This window comes from Eumetopias jubatus, unplaced genomic scaffold, assembly GCF_037043125.1.
Source record: "Eumetopias jubatus isolate StellerSeaLion01/CBP00866 unplaced genomic scaffold, mEumJub1_p1.0 scaffold_11, whole genome shotgun sequence".
Taxonomy (NCBI): Eukaryota; Metazoa; Chordata; class Mammalia; order Carnivora; family Otariidae; genus Eumetopias; species Eumetopias jubatus.
Genome location: NW_028274817.1, coordinates 124160702 through 124181559, shown reverse-complemented (window position 1 = coordinate 124181559; position 20858 = coordinate 124160702). Strand labels below are relative to the sequence as shown.

The 20858-nt window shown below is 39.2% G+C and overlaps 1 protein-coding gene across 1 annotated transcript in view; it reads left to right on the top strand.

Annotated features, from left to right (window-relative positions):
- LOC114218058 (odorant-binding protein-like) overlaps positions 1–20858 on the top strand; it is a 58163-nt gene that overhangs the window by 7762 nt on the left and 29543 nt on the right. The gene's annotated exons all lie outside the window — the stretch shown is intronic.

The following is a 20858-nucleotide window of genomic DNA, read 5'->3' as shown; positions in this document are numbered from 1 at the left end:
GCATTATCATGCAAGAATCATACCAATGATAGTTATTTAGAGAGAAGCAGGAGATGCCAGAAGTTGGTGGGGATGACTGGAAAAACAATGAGTTTTCCATTCAGGTCTGAGTTGAGGGTTGTCCGTACATGTCACTATTCCCTCTGCACTATTCCTGCACACACCAGGCGTAATTTTGTATCATTGCAGTAGCCGTGTTGGAGACCCCCCAACAATGCTACATGACACATGCCTTCAAGGTACATTCTCCCGCAGAAGGAGATTTCCTTCAAGTGTGATTTTTGAACTTTCTAAAGTAAGATGAGCCTCAAACCATGACGCGGGTGTAGGCTAAAGTGCACCTTTTGTCGCTCTTGTTGGGAGGAAATGGAGGAAAAAAGAGCAAACAGAGACATTAACTTCCAGGCTGAATATAACATCTTCAAGCCACAGACCTTTTAGAATTGGAAGAGAAGAGTGTAACTCCAACAAAGATCCTATAAAATCCTTTTTGATGGACCGTCCCCATGAACATTCGTTCTGAAATTATCAAAGTCCTGAAAGGGATCCTAATCATGAAAGGTCCCATCATATGTACGCCCATGGAAAAATTCCAGTGGGTCCTCTCGTATCGTAGGGATGGAGAGCCTGACATTCCCTGTGGGACTTGTGCGCTGGATTAACTGAAAGCTCCTCCAACCCTTGACATTATACTTCCTGAGGCCCACCCCAGTCAGGCTATCATACAGTCAACTCAACTCAACCTTGTCTCCTGTTTTCTCCACCTGCAGTTGTGTCACTGAGAAGCAGGCACATTGTCTTCTGCATGCAATCAGGATCAACAGTATGAAGAAAACCTTCCTTGTTTCTGCTTGACTTCATCTTTCTCTTTTCATAAACATGCTTCCTTTTCCCATTTCATTTCTCCCCCTCACCATTCAAGTCCTGTTTGGTGCTACTGGATTTCTGAATGATTAAATAAATTGACTAAATATGTATCCTGTGCCTGTGTGTTTGTGCAGAAAGTCACTTAATTTTAAAAACACATAAATATCCACTTTAAATACAACTATCCAGGAAAGTATGGCTATAATAGGATCAGCATCCCATCAGAGACAACTTACATTAGGATTAAATGTGCCATAGATTTTCTCCCTCCAAAGCGAGGGAGAAAAACATTAGGATTAAATGTGTTATAGATGTGTCACAAAGAGAGGGAGAAAAAGGTCTAAAGCATCAGGGGAAAGAGGAAAGGCTGATGGATATTTTTACTGTAATGGGACGAGGCAGTGTGGTCAAGAAAAAAAGTCCCTAGAAGCATCTTATCCACAAGGAAAGGAGCATGTGTGCGTCTCACTGAGATTTATGCAGAGACAGTCCATGACGCCATGAGTCATAATTGAAGGGAAATGCCTACTATCATAGCAACATCACTCATGAAACTGACGGGAAGAGCTGCTATTTCTTTACAATAGGATCACCAGTCATCCATTATGCTTCACAGAGCAGTAGACCTTGGGATTTCTAAGGAATGGCCATTCCCATTGTAATAGGCAGAACACATTGATCACCTATCCATGATAACCCAGGTGTTCACCACCAAAGAGATCAGCACTCTGGATGTAGAACTTATTCCAGTGGTTGATACACAGTTCAGAGATTCAGTCCACGCCCAGGAAAATAAAAATAAAAAACGTCTGAATTATTCTTCTTGAATAAAAGAGTATATGCACTTGGAGTTCTGACTCCTGTCATCATAGTGTGTCTGGAAATGCTGGAGAATGAAGCAGGTGACTTCAACTTCAGTCTCGTAAGGCATGTTGAAAGGTGAACCCTGGCATAAATGAGTTTAAAAAATTGTGAAATATGACACACACACCCATATATGATTTTGTGTGTGCATGTGTGTGCATAGCTGACACTAAACATTTTGATGACAGACTATGTCCAGAAACTGACAGATTAAAATGTCATCAGAGGAATCAAGTGTCCATCATTTAGTAAAAGAAACAAATGCAATGAAATTAAGACAAAGAACAAACAGAAACCAATACAGGACTGTAAAAGCAAATACATACATGTACATATCATGTTATAAAAATTACAGAAAACTTACAAGAATCTGCGTATTTTTTGCCTAACTTCTTTCTCTCTTTCATAAATGTGTGTGACCAATGTTAATAAGGGAAGGGGGGATTGTCGCCACAGATGCTACAGACATGAGTAGTCAAAGAAAACTATTAACAAAGTTAGGCCAGTTTAACACTTTTGATGGAATGGATACATTTCTTGAAAGATAGGTTACCAGAGTTGACACAAGATGAAAAAGAACATCTCTGTAGTCCTTTATCTGCTAAGGAAACTGAATTTGCCATCATAATACTTTCCATAAAGAAGCTGCTGCTCCAGAAGATTTCAGTAGTAAATCCTTTCAAACATGGAAATAACAAGATCACTCAACTTAAAGTTTTCAGAAAGACAAAAGGAAGACAACTGTCCTACATTTTATGAGGTCAGCGTAACCTAAGTCCCCAAAGCTCACAGATATCGACAGATATATGAACATACGTGTTCATATTAGAACATTTCCCAGGGTGCCTGGGTGGTTCAGTCGTTAAGCGTCCAACTCTTGATTGTGGTCATGATCTCAGGGCCGTGAGATGGAGCCCCACGTTGGGCTTCTGCACTCAGCCAGGAGTCTGCTTGAGCTTTGCTCTCTCCCTCTGCTCCTCCCCACCCTTCTCTCCAAATAAATCAATCAACCTTTAAAAAAACATATTTCCCATCCCAACTTGTACCTTTATGCCCCCTGGCCAGCACTGGATAGTCTCAAGAGATGGGTATAAATTCTGTATTGCACATACATATGCATCATCATGAACACACAAACATACTAATATATTGGAGTGCAGTCTTTGTTTTACACAAACAAAACATGAGAAAATATAAAGAGTATCATACTTCTGTTTTTTTTTTTCAGGGAGTAGTATTTTTAGAAATTTATCCATATGTTGATTCATTGAGATCTAACTTATTATTTTTAATTTCTTACATTTTCCGTTTTGAACGTGTCATAGCCACCAGACTGTTAAATTTATTTTTAAATGTTTCAACATTACAAACAACAAAGCAGTGAACAATTTTTATATGTATCAATAATTTTAAAACTTTCTATTAATGGGAATGCCTTACCAAAGTGAGTGCAGATTTAGAATTCTGAGGCATACAACCAAGTTAACCTCTCAAAACACCTTTGCATTTTCTGTTGTCAGTTCCCAGCACGTTCTTCCCACAGAGAAACATTTAACTTACTCTTCCAACTACCGTTAGAGCTTTGCTCAAAACCCTTCCCTAGGGAACAGTGTCTCCTTCCAAAAGAAGACCCCAGCACACTCCACGTGGCTACCTGGCTTTATTTTTCATCCCAGAACTTAGGAACAGTTCGGCAATTACTGCTTTAGTTTATTAGTGTTCTCTCACCTTTCACAGGAGGATAACTCACTGGGATCATGAGCAGAGTCTGATTCCTACTGAATTTTGAGGTTTGGGCTGTTGTTGGCACATCATATACACTAACCAATATTTACTGAACACAAACACTGGACAGGAGGAATCTTACAGAAGACACATTCTTTATAATGCAAACTTGGGTAAAAGTTTACAGTAGAGGGGAGCCTACGTGGCTCAGTCAGTTAAGCCTCTGACTATTGGTTTTGGCTCAGGTTGTGATCTCTGGATCATGGGACTGAGCCCTGCATCTGGCTCCGCACTCAGCACAGAGTCTGCTTGTCCCTCTCCCTCTGCTCCTCTTCCTGCTCACTCATTCTCTCTCTCTCTCTCTCAAATATAAGTAAAATCTTAAAAAAAAAGTTTACAGTGTATTGGACTATACGATATTTTCCAATATGTTCCTGTAAGGTAACAAAATAATCAAGTCAGTTTACAGATAACTACCAACTAACTCTTCTTCTGTGACTGAGTGCATACAACTGGAGAAGAGCTAGTGTATGATTCACTGTTGCTGCCACTTGCTTCTGCTTTGATTATGGCAATAAGTAATAATCACCAGTAACTCAGGCAGTGGGGAGGGCGAATAAAAGCAATTCCTGTCTAGCTGACACTAAACATTTTGATGACAGACTATGTCCAGAAACCGACAGATTAAAATGTCATCAGAGGAATCAAGTGTCCATCATTTAGTAAAAGAAACAAATGCAATGAAATTAAGACAAAGAACAAACAGAAACCAATACAGGACTGTAAAAGCAAAGATAAACAGCAGAGAGAGACATGGGGATCTTTCTTTCTGAAAGCTGTCCTCTCTGAAATTTATGGGATATCATTCTAGTCCTGTCTGTGTCTGTTTGCATACTTAAAGTTTCCAGAAGCTTACAGAAGGATTAGGAGGGTCTTGGAATATGTCACATATTTTTAAGTTTATTTAAGTAATAGAGGCATTGCTGTTCTCTGTTAAACTGTTGCTAAGTGGGGACTTTCCTAGATAGCAGTTTGTAAGTCTTTCTTCCTTCTGCACATTCCCGTGTGACTTACTGAACCCAGTGTGACTGACTTTCCCTTTCTCTGTATGTCTCAGGTACAACCAGTCACAGAGCAGAGGATGCCATGTGACTCCTACTTCCTTCTAGACATGGCTTCTAGACCATTGCTTCATTGTCCAACTGACTGTGTGGGTAACAGACCCTTCTATTAAAGCCATACTCCAGTGAGCTTAATACAAGGATTCCTGGACATGGCTCTGGATTCTAGGTTTTTTTTTTTTTAATAATTTTTTATTGTTATGTTAATCTCCATACATTACATCATTAGTTTTTGATGTACTGTTCCATGATTCATTGTTTGTGCATAACACCCAGTGCTCCACGCAGAATGTGCCCTCTTTAATACCCATCACCAGGCTAACCCATCCCCCACCCCCTCCCCTCTAGAACCCTCAGTTTGTTTTTCAGAGTCCATCGTCTCTCATGGTTCATCTCCCCCTCTGACTTACTCCCCTTCATCCTTCCCCTCCTGCTATCTTCTTCTTCTTTTTTTTTTCTTAACATATATTGCATTATTTGTTTCAGAAGTATAGATCCGTGATTCATCAGTCTTGTACAATTCACAGCGCTCACCATATCACATAGCCTCCCCAATGTCTATCACCCAGCCACCCCATCCCTCCCACCCCCCACCACTCCAGCAACCCTCAGTTTGTTTCCTGAGATTAAGAATTCCTCATATCAGTGAGGTCATATGATACATGTCTTTCTCTGATTGACTTATTTCGCTAAGCATAACACCCTCCAGTTCCATCCACGTCGTTGCAAATGGCAAGATCTCATTCCTTTTGATGGCTGCATAATATTCCATTGTGTATATATACCACTTCTTCTTTATCCATTCGTCTGTCGATTGACATCTTGGCTCTTTCCACAGTTTGTCTATTGTGGACATTGCTGCTATAAACATTGGGGTGCACGTACCCCTTCGGATCCCTACATTTGTATCTTTGGGGTAAATACCCAGAAGTGCAATTGCTGGATCGTATGGTAGCTCTATTTTCAACTGTTTGAGGAACCTCCATACTGTTTTCCAGAGTGGCTGCACCAGCTTGCATTCCCACCAACAACGTAGGAGGGTTCCCCTTTCTCCACATCCCCGCCAACATCTGTCGTTTCCTGACTTGTTAATTTTAGCCATTCTGACGGGTGTGAGGTGGTATCTCATTGAGGTTTTGATTTGGATTTCCCTGATGCTGAGCGATGTGGAGCACTTTTTCATGTGTCTGTTGGCCATTGGATGTCTTCTTTGGAAAAATGTCTGTTCATGTCTTCTGCCCATTTCTTGATTGGATTATTTGTTCTTTGGGTGTTGAGTTTGATAAGTTCTTTATAGATTTTGGATACTAGCCCTTTATCTGATATGTCATTTGCAAATATTTTCTCCCATTCTGTCGGTTGTCTTTTGGTTTTGTGGACTGTTTCTTTCACTGTGCAAAAGCTTTTTATCTTGATGAAATCCCAATAGTTCATTTTTGCCCTGGCTTCCCGTGCCTTTGGCGATGTTTCTAGGAAGAAGTTGCTGTGGCTGAGGTTGAAGAGGTTGCTGCCTCTGTTCTCCTTTAGGATTTTGATGGACTCCTGTCTCACGTTTAGGTCTTTCAACCATTTGGAGTCTATTTTTGTGTGTGGTGTAAGGAAATTGTCCAGTTTCATTCTTCTGCAGGTGGCTGTCCAATTTTCCCAACACCATTTGTTGAAGAGACTGTCTTTTTTCCATTGGACATTCTTTCCTGCTTTGTCAAAGATGAGTTGACCATAGAGTTGAGGGTCCATTTCTGGGCTCTCGATTCTGTTCCATTGATCTATATGTCTATTTTTGTGCCAGTACCATACTGTCTTGATGATGACAGCTTTGTAATAGAGCTGGAAGTTCGGAATTGTGATGCCGCCAGCTTTGCTTTTCTTTTTCAATATTCCTCTGGCTATTCGGGGTCTCTTCTGGTTCCATACAAATTTTAGGATTATTTGTTCCATTTCTTTGAAAAAGGTGGATGGTATTTTGGTGGGGATTGCATTGAATGTGTAGATTGCTCTAGGTAGCACTGACATCTTCACAATGTTTGTTCTTCCAATCCATGAGCATGGAACATTTTTCCATTTCTTTGTGTCTTCTTCAATTTCTTTCCTGAGTATTTTATAGTTTTCTGAGTACAGATCCTTTGCCTCTTTGGTTAGATTTATTCCTAGGTATCTTATGGTTTTGGGGGCGATTGTAAATGGGATCGACTCCTTGATTTGTCTCTCTTCTGTCTTGTTGTTGGTGTATAGGAATGCCACTGATTTCTGTGCATTGATTTTATATCCTGCCACTTTACTGAATTCCTGTATGAGTTCTAGCAGTTTTGGGGTGGAGTCCTTTGGGTTTTCCACATACAGTATCATATCATCTGCAAAGAGTGAGAGTTTGACTTCCTCTTTGCCGATTTGGATGCCTTTGATTTCTTTTTGTTGTCTGATTGCTGTGGCTAGGACTTCTAATACTATGTTGAATAGCAGTGGTGAGAGTGGACATCCCTGTCGCGTTCCTGACCTTAGGGGAAAAGCTCTCAGCTTTTCCCCATTGAGAATGATATTCGCTGTAGGTTTTTCATAGATGGCTTTTATGATATTGAGGTATGTACCCTCTATCCCTATACTCTGAAGAGTTTTGATCAAGAAAGGATGCTGTACTTTGTCAAATGCTTTTTCTGCATCTATTGAGAGGATCATATGATTCTTGTTCTTTCTTTTGTTAATGTATTGTATCACGTTGATTCATTTGCAGATGTTGAACCAGCCTTGCAGCCCAAGGATAAATCCCACTTGGTCATGGTGAATAATCCTTTTAATGTACTGTTGGATCCTATTGGCTAGTATTTTGGTGAGAATTTTTGCATCCATGTTCATCAAGGATATTGGTCTGTAATTCTCCTTTTTGATGGGGTCTTTGTCTGGTTTTGGGATCAAGGTAATGGTGGCCTCATAAAATGAGTTTGGAAGTTTTCCTTCCATTTCTATTTTTTGGAAGTTTCAGGAGCATAGGTATTAATTCTTCTTTAAATGTCTGATAGAATTCCCCTGGGAAGCCATCTGGCCCTGGGCTTTTGTTTGTTGGGAGATTTTTGATGAGGGTTTCAATTTCCTTAGTGGTTCTAGGTCTGTTCAGGTTTTCTATTTCTTCCTGGTTCAGTTTTGGTAGTTGATACATCTCTAGGAATGCACCCATTTCTTCCAGGTTATCTAATTTGCTGGCATAGAGTTGCTCATAATATGTTCTTATAATTGTTTGTATTTCTTTGGTGTTGGTTGTTATCTCTTCTCTTTCTTTCATGATTTTTGTGGATTTGGGTCATTTCTCTTTTCTTTTTGATCAGTCTGGCCAGGGGTTTATCAATCTTGTTAATTCTTTCAAAGAACCAGCTCCTAGTTTCATTGATCTGTTCTACTGTTCTTTTGGTTTCTAGTTCATTGATTTCTGCTCGATCTTTATTATTTCTCTTCTCCTGCTGGGTTTAGGCTTTCTTTGCTGTTCTTTCTCCAGCTCCTTTAGGTGTAGGGTTAGATTGTGTATTTGAGACCTTTCTTGTTTCTTGAGAAAGGCTTGTATTGCTATATACTTTCCTCTCAGGACTGCCTTTGCTGTATCCCAAAGATTTTGAACAGTTGTGTTTTCATTTTCATTGGTTTCCATGAATTTTTTTAATTCTTCTTTAATTTCCTGGTTGACCCATTCATTCTTTAGTAGGATGCTCTTTAGCCTCCACGAATTTGAGTTCTTTCCGACTTTCCTCTTGTGATTGAGTTCTAGTTTCAAAGCATTGTGGTCTGAAAATATGCAGGGAATGATCCCAATCTTTTGGTACCGGTTGAGACCTGATTTGTGACCTAGGATGTGATCAATTCTGGAGAATGTTCCATGGGCACTAGAGAAGAATGTGTATTCTGTTGCTTTGGGATGGAATGTTCTGAATATGTCTGTAAAGTCCATTTGGTCCAGTGTTTCATTTAAAGTCTTTATTTCCTTGTTGATCTTTTGCTTAGATGATCAGTCCATTTCAGTCAGGGGGGTGTTAAATCCCCCACTATTATTGTATTGTTGTCAGTGTGTTTCTTTGCTTTTGTTATTAATTGCCTTATATAATTGGCTACTCCCACGTTAGGGGCATAGATATTTACAATTGTTAGATCTTCTTGTTGGATAGACCCTTTAAGTAGGATACAGTGTCCTTCTTCATCTCTTATTACAGTCTTTGTTTTAAAATCTAATTTGTCTGATATAAGGATTGCCACCCCAGCTTTCTTTTGGTGTCCATTAGCATGGTAAATGGTTTTCCACCCCCTCACTTTCAATCCGGGGATGCTTTGGGTCTAAAATGAGTCTCTTGCAGACAGCATATTGATGGGTCTTGTTTTTTAATCCAATCTGATAGCCTGTGTCTTTTGATTGGGGCATTGAGCCCATTTACATTCAGGGTAACTATTGAAATGTATGAATTTAGTGCCATTGTATTGCCTGTAAGGTGACTGTGACTGTATATTGTCTGTGTCCCTTTCTGATCTATGCTGCTTGGATTCTAGGTTCTTAACAGATACTTTGGTATTTCTGTTCAACAAGAAATGCTCCTCTTCTATACAGCAGTATGACCCAAATTTATCCAAACAAAGACAAATCCCTGGGGACACACACAAACTCATTCATTAACCAATTGTAGGCACTGAGGATGCAGCCAACACCAAATTCCAAAGACTAAGACATGGTGACATTTACTCCTTAGTGAAGGCAGACTGCCTGTAAGAAGAAAAAGGGTACCTTCACCGTTACTTGCTGAGTTATAAGGTGTGAGTGTGTAAGAGGGCTCTGTTCTTATCCATCATTCTCTTACCCACGTTTTGAGTAATATTAATGAAAGACAGTTGGTATCTAAATGTCATCCTTTAAGATGAAACTAAGAGGATTAACCAACCTGTTGCAATAATCTTTTACAATAACTTGCCATTTAATTTCTTGTGGACTGGCAGTTAGAATGAGCTTCCTAAGCTGGGGTGATCTTAGGCTGCATTCCCAGGGAACATGTGTTGGTAGGATCCAGTAAAACACAAACCAACCAGGAATGTTAGAGACGCAAAGCAGCTACAGAGGATAGCAATGGGTGGAACGCGACTTTAGCCGGGATCATTATCCAAATCAGGAAGGCAACAGAGAAAGTATGCCAGGATGTTATGAGACGTGAAAACTGTCTATTTCAAAGCTTTCATAACAGGAGGTTACAGAGAACACTAGACAGAGGAATATGTGAAAGAAAGCAAGAAATAAAAATAAAGATCCTGGGACCAAAAAGAGAAGGGGACAGAAAGCAAAGGAGACGGTCCTATGGCACGAATAGCATTGGTCTGCTCTGAGCATGAAGGCAAGCGCCCAGGGGGACACCCATGCTGCGGACTCAGTCCAGCCATGGTCTGCTCAAAGGTCAGACACTGAGCCAAGACCCTGGAGTCGGCAGTAACGAGTCAGTCCTCGGGGTGTTTTCACTCCCATGACATGGACACCAGGAGTGCCCTTATTTGTTCATTTTTATTGTAAGAACAAAGTATATCTTCAAGCTATTTATCTGATAAATTTCTAAGGAAAGAAAGTAAACATCCATGGAAATATGGATCAAAAAAATCCCCCCCCCCCACCAAACAAACAAACAGAAGAGGTTCTCTGGCTGTTTTGATGTCCTTGAAAATCGCCAGATGTACAGAGATAGGAGGAAATTTGTTTTCTTCCTTTCAAACTTGTAAAAATCAGGGAACTGGTCTTATATGCTTTCTTCCTTGTCTGGAGATATGATTGAGCCAATGGATCAATATATTAAAGATCAGATCATTAAAAAGCTGTTAGGAAAACAGAACAATGCAAATGAACTGTGGGTATGTTTTCTGATGAGGTTACTTGGTATTTACACGGAAGTTTCTTTCAGTAAAAAGAATGAAAACTTTGCCTTTGGGGAAGAAGGTGATAAATGTTTGGTGCTAATATAATGGTCATCTCAGAGGAATGGGTGACTTGCCTGGGGTCTTGGGAAATCTAAAAACTGTCTAGAACAGGGAACAGTAGTCATTCTATGAGGTTGTTGCAAATTGGTTGGTCTTTGGGGCCTACGTGTTAAACTTTCTTTTATTCCTAAAGAAAGCCATATAACCTTCATGTCCTAACTGCAGCAGAAAATATTATTTCCCTGACGTTCTGAGGACAAGTTTCAATCAATAAATGAATACTTGCATGCAAGAAGTAAACATTTATGGAGGCCCCTGGGTGGCTCAGTCAGTTAAGCATCTGCCTTCAGCTCAGGTCATGATTCCAGGGTCCTGGGATGGAGTCCCCTGCTCAGTGGGGAGCCTGCTTGGAGCCTGCTTCTCCCTCTCCCTCTGCCACTCCCCCTGCTTGTGCTCTCTCTCAAATGAATAAATAAAAATCTTAAAAAAAAAGTAAACATTTATGGAATGTTTATTCTATTGGAGGCATTGTCTTAAATACATGTTGTAAAAAGGAGAAAAATAAAAAAAATACGTCTCACTTCACTTCAAAATGAAGTCAGGGTCATGGATGTCTAAGTTAAAGAAATAACAAAAATCCTGAATGATAAAGGTCATGCGGAAGCACAGATAACTCAACACCTGGGTGAGTCATGGGAGTGAGAAACGGTCCTCACGGGGAGGGCACTGACTCACTGAACAAAATTTTAAATTGAGGATCGCAGAGAGAGAAGAATCAGTGTGCACAAAGGCACAGATCTATAGCAGGTCACTGTGAGTTCAGAGGATGTTGGATTTTCAGTGTGGTCAGGTATCATGGGTAGGAAGTCGGTTGCAGAAAACGAAGTAAAAACTCAAGCTTTGTTTGGGAGAATATTGTATGTCAAAAATATTAATTTTATATCTCTCATGTGGGAAATCAGCATGGAGGTAGGTTTTAAAATAAGGAGAAATTAAAATTCGTTGTCTAATTGTCGGTTTGCTAAGAACTCCTACGGGAGAGACTGTATTCAGGGAGATAATTTTGGGGAATTTTAGCAATGGAATTAAGTAGACATGGGGATGAGTGAAATTAAAATTTTAAGAAAAATTTAGACTGCGAACAGGGAGTTTAATTCTCAAATTCAAGGCTGAATTTTGAACCGATCCACCTGCAGAAATGAGGATACCACTACACCAAAGCAGAGAATAACATAGAAGGTGCAGAAAATGAAGTGCTGAAAGAAATAAGAATAACGTTGTGGGTAAGCTATACGTTTGAGATGTGAATAATGCATTTAGAAGCACCAGCTCTGTGCACGGTGTGTGGATAAAGTTTATTTCTGTCTGCGTCTAACTCTGTGTGTATTTCTATCATCAGGTACAGCTGATCCTTGAACAAAGCAGGGGCTGGGGTGTGGACGCCCCACATGGTTGAAACTCTGTATAACTTTTGAATCCCCCAAAACTTAAGTACTAGCAGCTTAAAACTGACCAGAAGTCTTACCAGTAACATATACAGTTGACTAGCATTAGTTTGCGTCTGTGTAACCTATACCGCATTCTTGCAACAAAATAAGCTAGCAAAAAGAAAATGTGATTAAAGTGGTAAGGAAAATACGTTTACAGTATGGAAAAAAAAAATCCTTGTGTAAGTGGACCCGCACAGTTCAAACCAGTGTTGTTCCAGGGTCAACTGTATTTCTATTTAATTTCTTGTTAATAAGGGCAACCTGACTTCCCACAAGTTGAAGCCTTAGCTTAGAGTGAGGATTCTGGTCTGTGGAACAGAGGAGAAAGAAAAGGTAGGACTGCTCTTATCAAAGGAGTAGAGCCGCAATCCGCAAGGTGGATTGAGATTCTATACTGTGTCGCCAGTGTTTGTCTGGCAACATTTAGGATCAGGAGATTAAGAGAGGTTTCGTTTATCTGTTGTTATTAAGGATTAATGGGACGTGCGCAACGCACAGAGCACTGACAACGCGAGGAGAAAATGATATTTACAGGGTGGATTGTGAGTGCATATGACCTTTTTCAAGTGAGGGCACGTGGTCAGGGCAGGAATGTGTTCAAATGCATGATCTCCGCTGTATCCAAGACATCTACATGTCCGGATCCTAGAACAAGATCTACAGAACACAGAGGCAATCCTGGTAAAGAAATGGGATTTTCCAAAAGTTCATTCTGTCACACAACGTTGACACGAGGTCCAAGTGTAGAATGTTGCTATTGACGGTCTGTGAGAACAAGTCCCAGAGCATTGATTTCATACGTTCCTCAGGCATGGGGAAGCACTGAACTCCGCTTTAAAATGATACCGATTCTTTCAAAATTTTTCTGTCGTTTATTCGGCTAACACCACTTGAGTCTGCCTTGAGCTAAACAAATTTCTTAAATATTAAAAAAGCTGTTTCGTGAAATGAAGTGTTGGAGAAGTATGACCCGATTAATTGAAATCCCCCAAGTGAGCATGAGAATAGTTAAATTAAGAGCAGAACTTTCAGAGCCATTCCTACAGAATTTGAGCTTTCGTTGAAACCAATGAGGACGTCAGAACAGAATTCTATATGCACCTTTTATACTAACTGCAAATAATTTTCAAACCCCAATGCTGTACTATTCAGGGGTCACATGCCCATGTGTTTTTATGGAAAACAAGGTACAAGGTAGTGTCCTCATGTTGTTCTGGCAAGTTTGTTCTTAAGTAGCAGGAGGATCTAGTTGGAATAAAATTACAGATTATCTGTGTCCAACGCTCTTCAACAGTCTCAATGTTACCTCTCTTGTGACTCTGTACTAGGAAGTGGTATGTTTTGATTGTGTATTGACTTCATGATTTTAATATGATTTATTCAGATGTCAGTTTACATAATTGGTTTTAATAATGGCTGTATTCCACAATGGGGTTGCACAATTCTTGATAACTTAGCCGTGAGCTCTCGTGAGGAGGTCTGAGAGGGCTGCCATATTATACCTACAAGTACTGCAAGAAGGAAGTCTGCTATCACTGACAAACTGTTCGTGTCGAGGGGAAATCCTGCACACGCTTAGCTGGGTTTGGAAGAACATAAATCTACATCATCTGAAGAAGATGAAGCTGTACAAAAAGTTCCTCCACCTACTTCGGCAGCTCTCTTCGCGGAGTCTCACACGTTGCAAGGGTGGTTCATTAGACAAAGATTCTTTTTGAAGGGAATGTGAAAAATAAAATACAGTGAATCACATTGAGTTTAGAAAATGCTGCTTTTTCTACCACTGTCTTGGGTAACATTTATAGGCAAGTTATCGTTCAATCAAATCACATCTTGGTAAATTATGCTGGAAATAAATGTTGATCCAGAACACAAAACTGTGCATCTGACTAAAGTCTTTGGTGCATATTGCAGCTTATTCTATGCAAATTGAACATGCTAATATTACCTATATTGTATTTATTAAAGAGAAAAGTAAGTATATGCATTATTTCTTATTAAGCACACTGGTGCAGAAATGCGTTCACACGTAAGAATCCAAGTTCTGGTTGACTGAGTGAGAGATACTGAAATGAAGAAAGGCATCCACAATGGGCCCTATCAAACGGTTTTTCTAAAAATTATACACACTTATTCTGGAGATCCAATAAATACTCTACAGCGGCCCCTGAGGTTACTGCCAAATATCACACATTGGAATAGCCAGGTTCCTAAGTGAGTCCAGATTTAGAATTTGCATTCAGCAGAGGCAAACCAATGTCCAGTTGTGACTGCAAACACCTTAAGCACACTGCTTGATTTTATCACAGTTGTTAAAATGGCACCTAAGATGTGCACGCACTGCTCTGCAAGTGAACACAGAATCATACTGTATCCCACAAAGGAAACATGGGATCATACTGTATCCCACAAAGGACACACGGAATCATGTTGTATCCCGCAAATGCAGTTGTCTCAGGCAAGTCGGTCATTCTTACATCTGGCTGACTGCACGAAAACCCTGCAGGTGCATCACATACACAGATGGGGTTCCATGACATCCGGTGGGGATGTAGGGGATGTCATGTAGTTCCATGACTACACAGACCCAGCAGGTGCATCACATCCACCTGTGGGGTTCTGTGACATGAGTCTCTCATGAGAATTCTTCACTATGTTCCCAAGCAATTGCTTTGTTTTTCTTTCACATTCTCGGCGATAACTTTTTATTAATATCGGTCAGCTCAGCTACATTTTTAAATGTTTTGTTTCCAATCCTCAAGAAGATAATGACATCAGGAGTATAAGGAACACCATCACCCCCAACACATCAGAGCTATCCAAATAAAAATAGCATTTTCTTTCAATTCAGAATTCCTTCTGTCCCAGAAGTGCTGACCTTGGCCTCATGGCCTTCCTTACACTCACCTTCCACATCGTTTTTGCTGTTACTAGATTCCTAAATGATGAAATAATTCATTAAAACACACCTGTGTCTGTGAAGAAAGGTATTACATTTGTAATGCATGGAAATAATTGCTGGAACAAAATGATTTGTGATACTGCATCAAGAATGAGCCGGGAAATAATTGTACTTAGGACTAAATGCACAATTCCTACGAGTACCTAGGTGAGAGGCGAAAATATGATCTAAGACATTATGGATGGTACTTTTATCAAATGTGATAGATTTATATCACATCTACCTCCCCCCCCCATGTCACTTACTATATGGGACTGGATGGTCAGACTACTTCAAAGAAGAACCTCTGGTTTCCTAACTGACACCAGAAAACATATGGTAATGATATCTTTTATTTCTTCCTCCTTTGTAAGTAAATCACATTAACCCCCACAACACATGAGGAAGAAACAGCACTTTTGAAGGAAAGGAATATACATTTGAGCAAAAAACTGACGAAGCCTGTGCAATGAAGGATGTAGTCAGTGAGGACTGGCTACCAAGGACACAGAAAGAGTTACGAAATTTTAAAAGAGCCAGAAGCAACTGGAACTAAGAGAAAGTGGGAGGACTCTTTAAAGAGAAAAAGGAATTAAGGAAAGATACAAATATCAGGGAATTGGATGTTGATGACTGTCCCAGGTTGGTTTTCCCAAGAATTGTCCGCAGTGAAGATTAGTGTTTTGGAAAGCTTGCTGGGTATTTCTGAGGCCAACAGTGGGAGCTCGGGCAAGTCAGAGAGGCAGGTTTGAGCAGAATGAGCAGTCCTAACAGGGACCCGGGACAGTGCCACAGGGACCTCGGAATCTGAGGTGGCCATTCAGTCGTCCCAAGGTTGGTTTTTCAGAATAGTCTAGGATAAATCGAGGGTGTGTTCCTCATCCAATAGAATGTGATCCCATTGATAAAGGCATCATGTCCAAGCCTCTGAGCCACATCATGGTTCATATGGCAGAAAATAACTCATGACGCACAGCGGAGGGGAGAAAGGGCTCCCGGATGCCTCACCCCCAGCTGTTAAATCTCTATTTAACGTGGAGCATGTTGGCTGCCGAACAATGCAGGGGTTAGCAGTCCGGACCCACACACACACAGATGAAAATCCACAAATAACTTTGGGCTCCCCCAAAAAACTTAACTAGGAATAGCCTACTGTTGACCGAGAGCCTTACCAATTACATAAACAGTCAATTAACACCTTTTTTTTTTTTTTGTATGTTGCACGGATTATATACTGTGTTCTCACAATAAAGTAAGCTGGAGGGGCACCTGGGTGTCTCGGTTGCTTAAGCAAGTGACTCTTGTTTTCAGCTCAGGTCATGATGTCAGGGTTGTGAGATCAAGCCCCACCCCACATTGGGCTCCGTGCTGGGTGTGGAGCCTGCTTAGGATTCTCTCCCTCCCTCTGCCTCCTCCCACCACTTGCATGCACGTGCACTCTAAAAAAAAAATAATAATAAGTAAGATAGAGAAGAGAAAATATGATTAAGAAAATCATAAGGAAGAGAAAATACATTTACAGGACTGTGTTATTTATTAAAAAAACAAACATGTATAAGTGCCCCCATGCAGTTCAAACCCGTGTTGTTCAAAGGTGAACTGTAATTTTTTCTGGAAGGTGCATAATTCTCCGTGGCAGATAGAATACCCTTACCCCAATACCCAAACGTTTTATGAGATGGTTCTCCTACCAGGGCTTGCGTAAATTGCACACAGGCCTTTTCCCACACAAATAACATGAATGCCATTACCACCCCCAAGCCGTATTACTCAAACTTCGAAGTCCCTGGCACTGTGGCATGATCTTCTGTAAAGTCTTTATAGTCAACCAGGTAGCTTTCACTAACTCGGGGTGTGGGTCAAAGTAATCAGTCAAGTGAGGAATATGCTGGCTGCAGGAGCCGTATTTTGAAATGGGACAATTTCAGTGGAATGCAATAACGTGTCAGTTAACTTGGAGGGGATATTCTCACAGACTCCAGACATGTGGATCCATAAAAGCATCATTGGCTTTGCAAGCCCATGAGTTGTTTTGGTGCTTATTCTCCCTCCCACTAGAATGCATATGTCTTACAAAGCCTCCAATGTAATAGTCAGTTCTTGAGCCACTACTCTGAAGAGTATGATGTCATGGGTCTAGCAAACTCCTATGATGACTGGAGTCATAGCCAACAGACCTTGCCATACCAGGGGGCAGGAGAGATAACCATGCACAGGAGACAACACTGATCTCTGTTCCAAATGATGCAAAGTCATTTTAATTCTTCACTGTGATAAAAAAATAAAAATAAAAACTAATACATCCCACCAAACCATAGTCACATATCGGGTAACCTGAACGTATGACATTCTGCTTTCAGAAAAATACCTCTCCTGGCCCCAGAGTTGTAATTGAACCTACTATTTGTTTGGGTTTGTGTACTGCACAGTCCTCCTGCAGGTTCACCTGACTTTTATAGGGCATGAAATGTGATATAAATGGGAGTATGAAGAGGACCACCACCCACGAAGTCTTCAGATCTTCAAGAAGGGCATGATGCTTAGAACTCTACCAAAGTCATATTAGTGCCCCCATTCGGAAATGTGGCTGAACGTGTAGTCACAGATTTGTGAGAAAGATGGAATGGTGTTTTATTTATTTATTTATTTATTTATTTGTTTATTTATTTATTTATTTATTTATTTGGAATGGTGTTTTAATCACCAGAAATGAGCTTGAGAAATCAGCTCAGTTTCAATGGTCTCAGCTTTATTCAGTTTTCTCACTAGTGAAATTCACTTATTACCTCACGGCCTTATTACCTGTAGAATTACGATTTTTATGTAATGAGATCTGATTGTCACACGGATAAACTGTAATAATACATTCAGAAATTATCCAAAAATGATACCCCGAGCAGACTGGGAACTAAGGATACTTTACATAATTACATAATCAACATTCCGAGGTGTTATAAGTTAAAACTGAAGTCCATGCAACTCTCCTGAAACAAGTCAAGGAATTAAAAAATATATTTTGCAATGTGCCATACAACTAGATAGCAGTTTAAAAATTTGTTTTGTAATATTCCATACAACTAAATAGTTCATGTTTCTTAATAAATGTTTCAGCAACATTAGCAAGCATCTTATGGAAATACTTGGATAAGATTTTCCAATATGAATTCGGCAGTGCAAGAGGTTGGCAATGAGGTTGTCCTTCCCTGGCTCAGCAGCTCTCCTAATCGATTCCAACATTTCCTTTGTAATGAGAGTCAGGCAAAGAACTAGGAGAGAGTGATAATTATGGGTTAAAAATAAAAATCATGATAAAGTTAATACGCACTAGATAAAGTAAAACGCACTGAATAAAGTCAACGAAAATGCATTTTTCTTTTCTTATGGGGTTAGGCACAAATTCACATGTGTTAATTCAAACAGAAAATGCTGTCTGCAAAATAGATGCGCTGGATGTGGGTAATGAAGGTTAGGACATCCATGTGACCACAGTCTTTGATATCCCTTGAGGAGCATGCATTGTTTACAGTATCAGTGTCCCTACTAACAAGACTAGTGCAGACTGGCCTAGTTGGTGAGTAAGGAGGCCAGGGAACAAGAAGTGTACCCACAGGCAACTAAGATGCTTTGGTTCAGTTGACCAAGAACCCTAGAAACTAGACTTCCAAGAAAAGTGGCATAAGTGATCAATGACATGTTCTATTTTCCCTAAAATCTTTTATGTTTATATATATAAACTTTTGATATGTTTATAAAACTTTTATATTTATATAAATACACATAATTATTTATAAATAATATTCATGTATATTTACAAATATATATAAATTTTTAAATAATAACTAAATACATGTATTTCTACATATATATTTGTATATGTAAAATACATACATATATACACACATATACATATATATACGTGTGTCGGGGGGTCAATAGGTGCATATGTGTGTATATAAGTGTATATGTTTGTATATGTATACATATGTAGATATGTATAGACATATACAAATACATACTTGTTCTGGAGATTCTAACATATACTCTAACTCATGTATATTTACTGTATGGATCACTCTACTGGGACACCAGTATTACAGAGGAGAGTGAATTATACGATTTAACTGATGTTGGGATTGAAAGTAGGTCTGTTACTAGAAATAACAATGAGCCATCTGATTTCCTGTCATAATGGCTCAAATATATACATATATATACCTTGCTCTAAATCGCTGAACTATAAGACAGTAAACTGGTTCTTCCATGGGGCATTTCAGCGTTCTCACACGTGGTGGTGAACTCGTGGTATTTTATCTTTCAAAGACAAGGTTCCATCTCTGATGCGGATGCTTCTGTCATCACCTGAGTGAGACCACTATAATTCCTGGTCTATTTCCTGTCTTATAGCTCAGCTGGTTTGGAGCATGGCATGAACTGATTCTAGCAGTAGGTAGAGAACAGAGGCAGGGTTACAAAATCTGAAAACTGAAGTCAATCCTTCATGAAGTCCTTGGTGCAAACTTAGAATCCTGAAAACTATTTCAGGAAGCACAATATCAGAGATTTAAGCGATCTTTAATTTCCTCGGTAGTGTTAGGCACAGAAAAATGCCAATGGTAAGAATGGAAAATGTTAAATATTTGGTTTCTATCAAAGTGTATCACCTGAGACCAGATTTCTACTTGCCCAGTTCTCACTCGCCTATCTGGAATGTCTTAAGGATTCTAATGGGCAACCCACTGCACTATCCCATGAAAAATGCATTCAAAGGAAATAGAAAGAATAAGAAACAGAAGATTTTATGACATGAACTGAGGATAATATTTTAGAAGCCACCAAAATAGGAAAAGTCACTTCACTTTTCCTAAAAGTATGCATAGTTTATTACATATGTAAAAAGAATGACAGGAATCTATATATATATATTACATATATATATATTTAGATTCAAGTTTTCTTACCTACAAAATATCTTTAAGAAAGCTGTTTAAAAAATTAAAACATCAGAAAAATCTCTAAACACATGGTAATTAAAAATCGCACTCCCCATAATCTCTGGTTGAAAGAAGAAATCTCAAGGGAAATTTTAAAAAATACAACACTAAGTGAAAACAGAAATATCATATATCAAAATTTATGGATTGCAGCTATCCTGTGGCTTAAAGAGAAATGCATAAAACCAAATATTTACTACAAGGTAAGAAAGTTCCCAATTAGATCATCTGTTTCAACCCCAAAAAACCTATTAAAATAAAGAGCAAAATAAATCCAAAGCAAGTAGAGTGATTGAAATAAAATAAAAGCATTGACATAAGAAAGACAAATTGAAGGCTGAAAAGGAAAAGATAAAATAATCACCAACAATACTACAATCAATACTATCAATATTATCAAAACTATCACTATCACCAATACTACACATCAGCGGAAAGAATAGGAAATGTAAAAATATACTCACACAAATATACCCAACTGTTATTGAGAAAGCAAGTAATGGAAAAAATAACAGACTTTTTCAACAAGTTCAGACAGCGCGACTGGAGCCAAAACATTTTTTCTCGATGCGAAAACGACTGAGCCACCCAGTTGCCTCTAAAACTAATATATGTGAGCTATATTTCAACTAAATTTTTTTTAAAAAGTAAAAAAAAAAACCTCAATAGAGATCATAAGTATGGTAGTAAAACAAAACTATGAAACTTTCTTTTATAAGGAAAGGTGGAAGAAAACCTTATGACCTAAGGCAATTCAAAGAGTTTGTAGAATTAACACCAAAAATCACAATTTATAGAAATTCTACAAAAGATGGAAAAAAATTTTAACACTTTTGGTTTGTGAAAGGTACTGTTAAATGAATGCAAAATAAGCAACAAGCTTGAGAAAATATTTGCCCATCACATAACTGACAAAGACTTGTCTCTTGAATAGGGT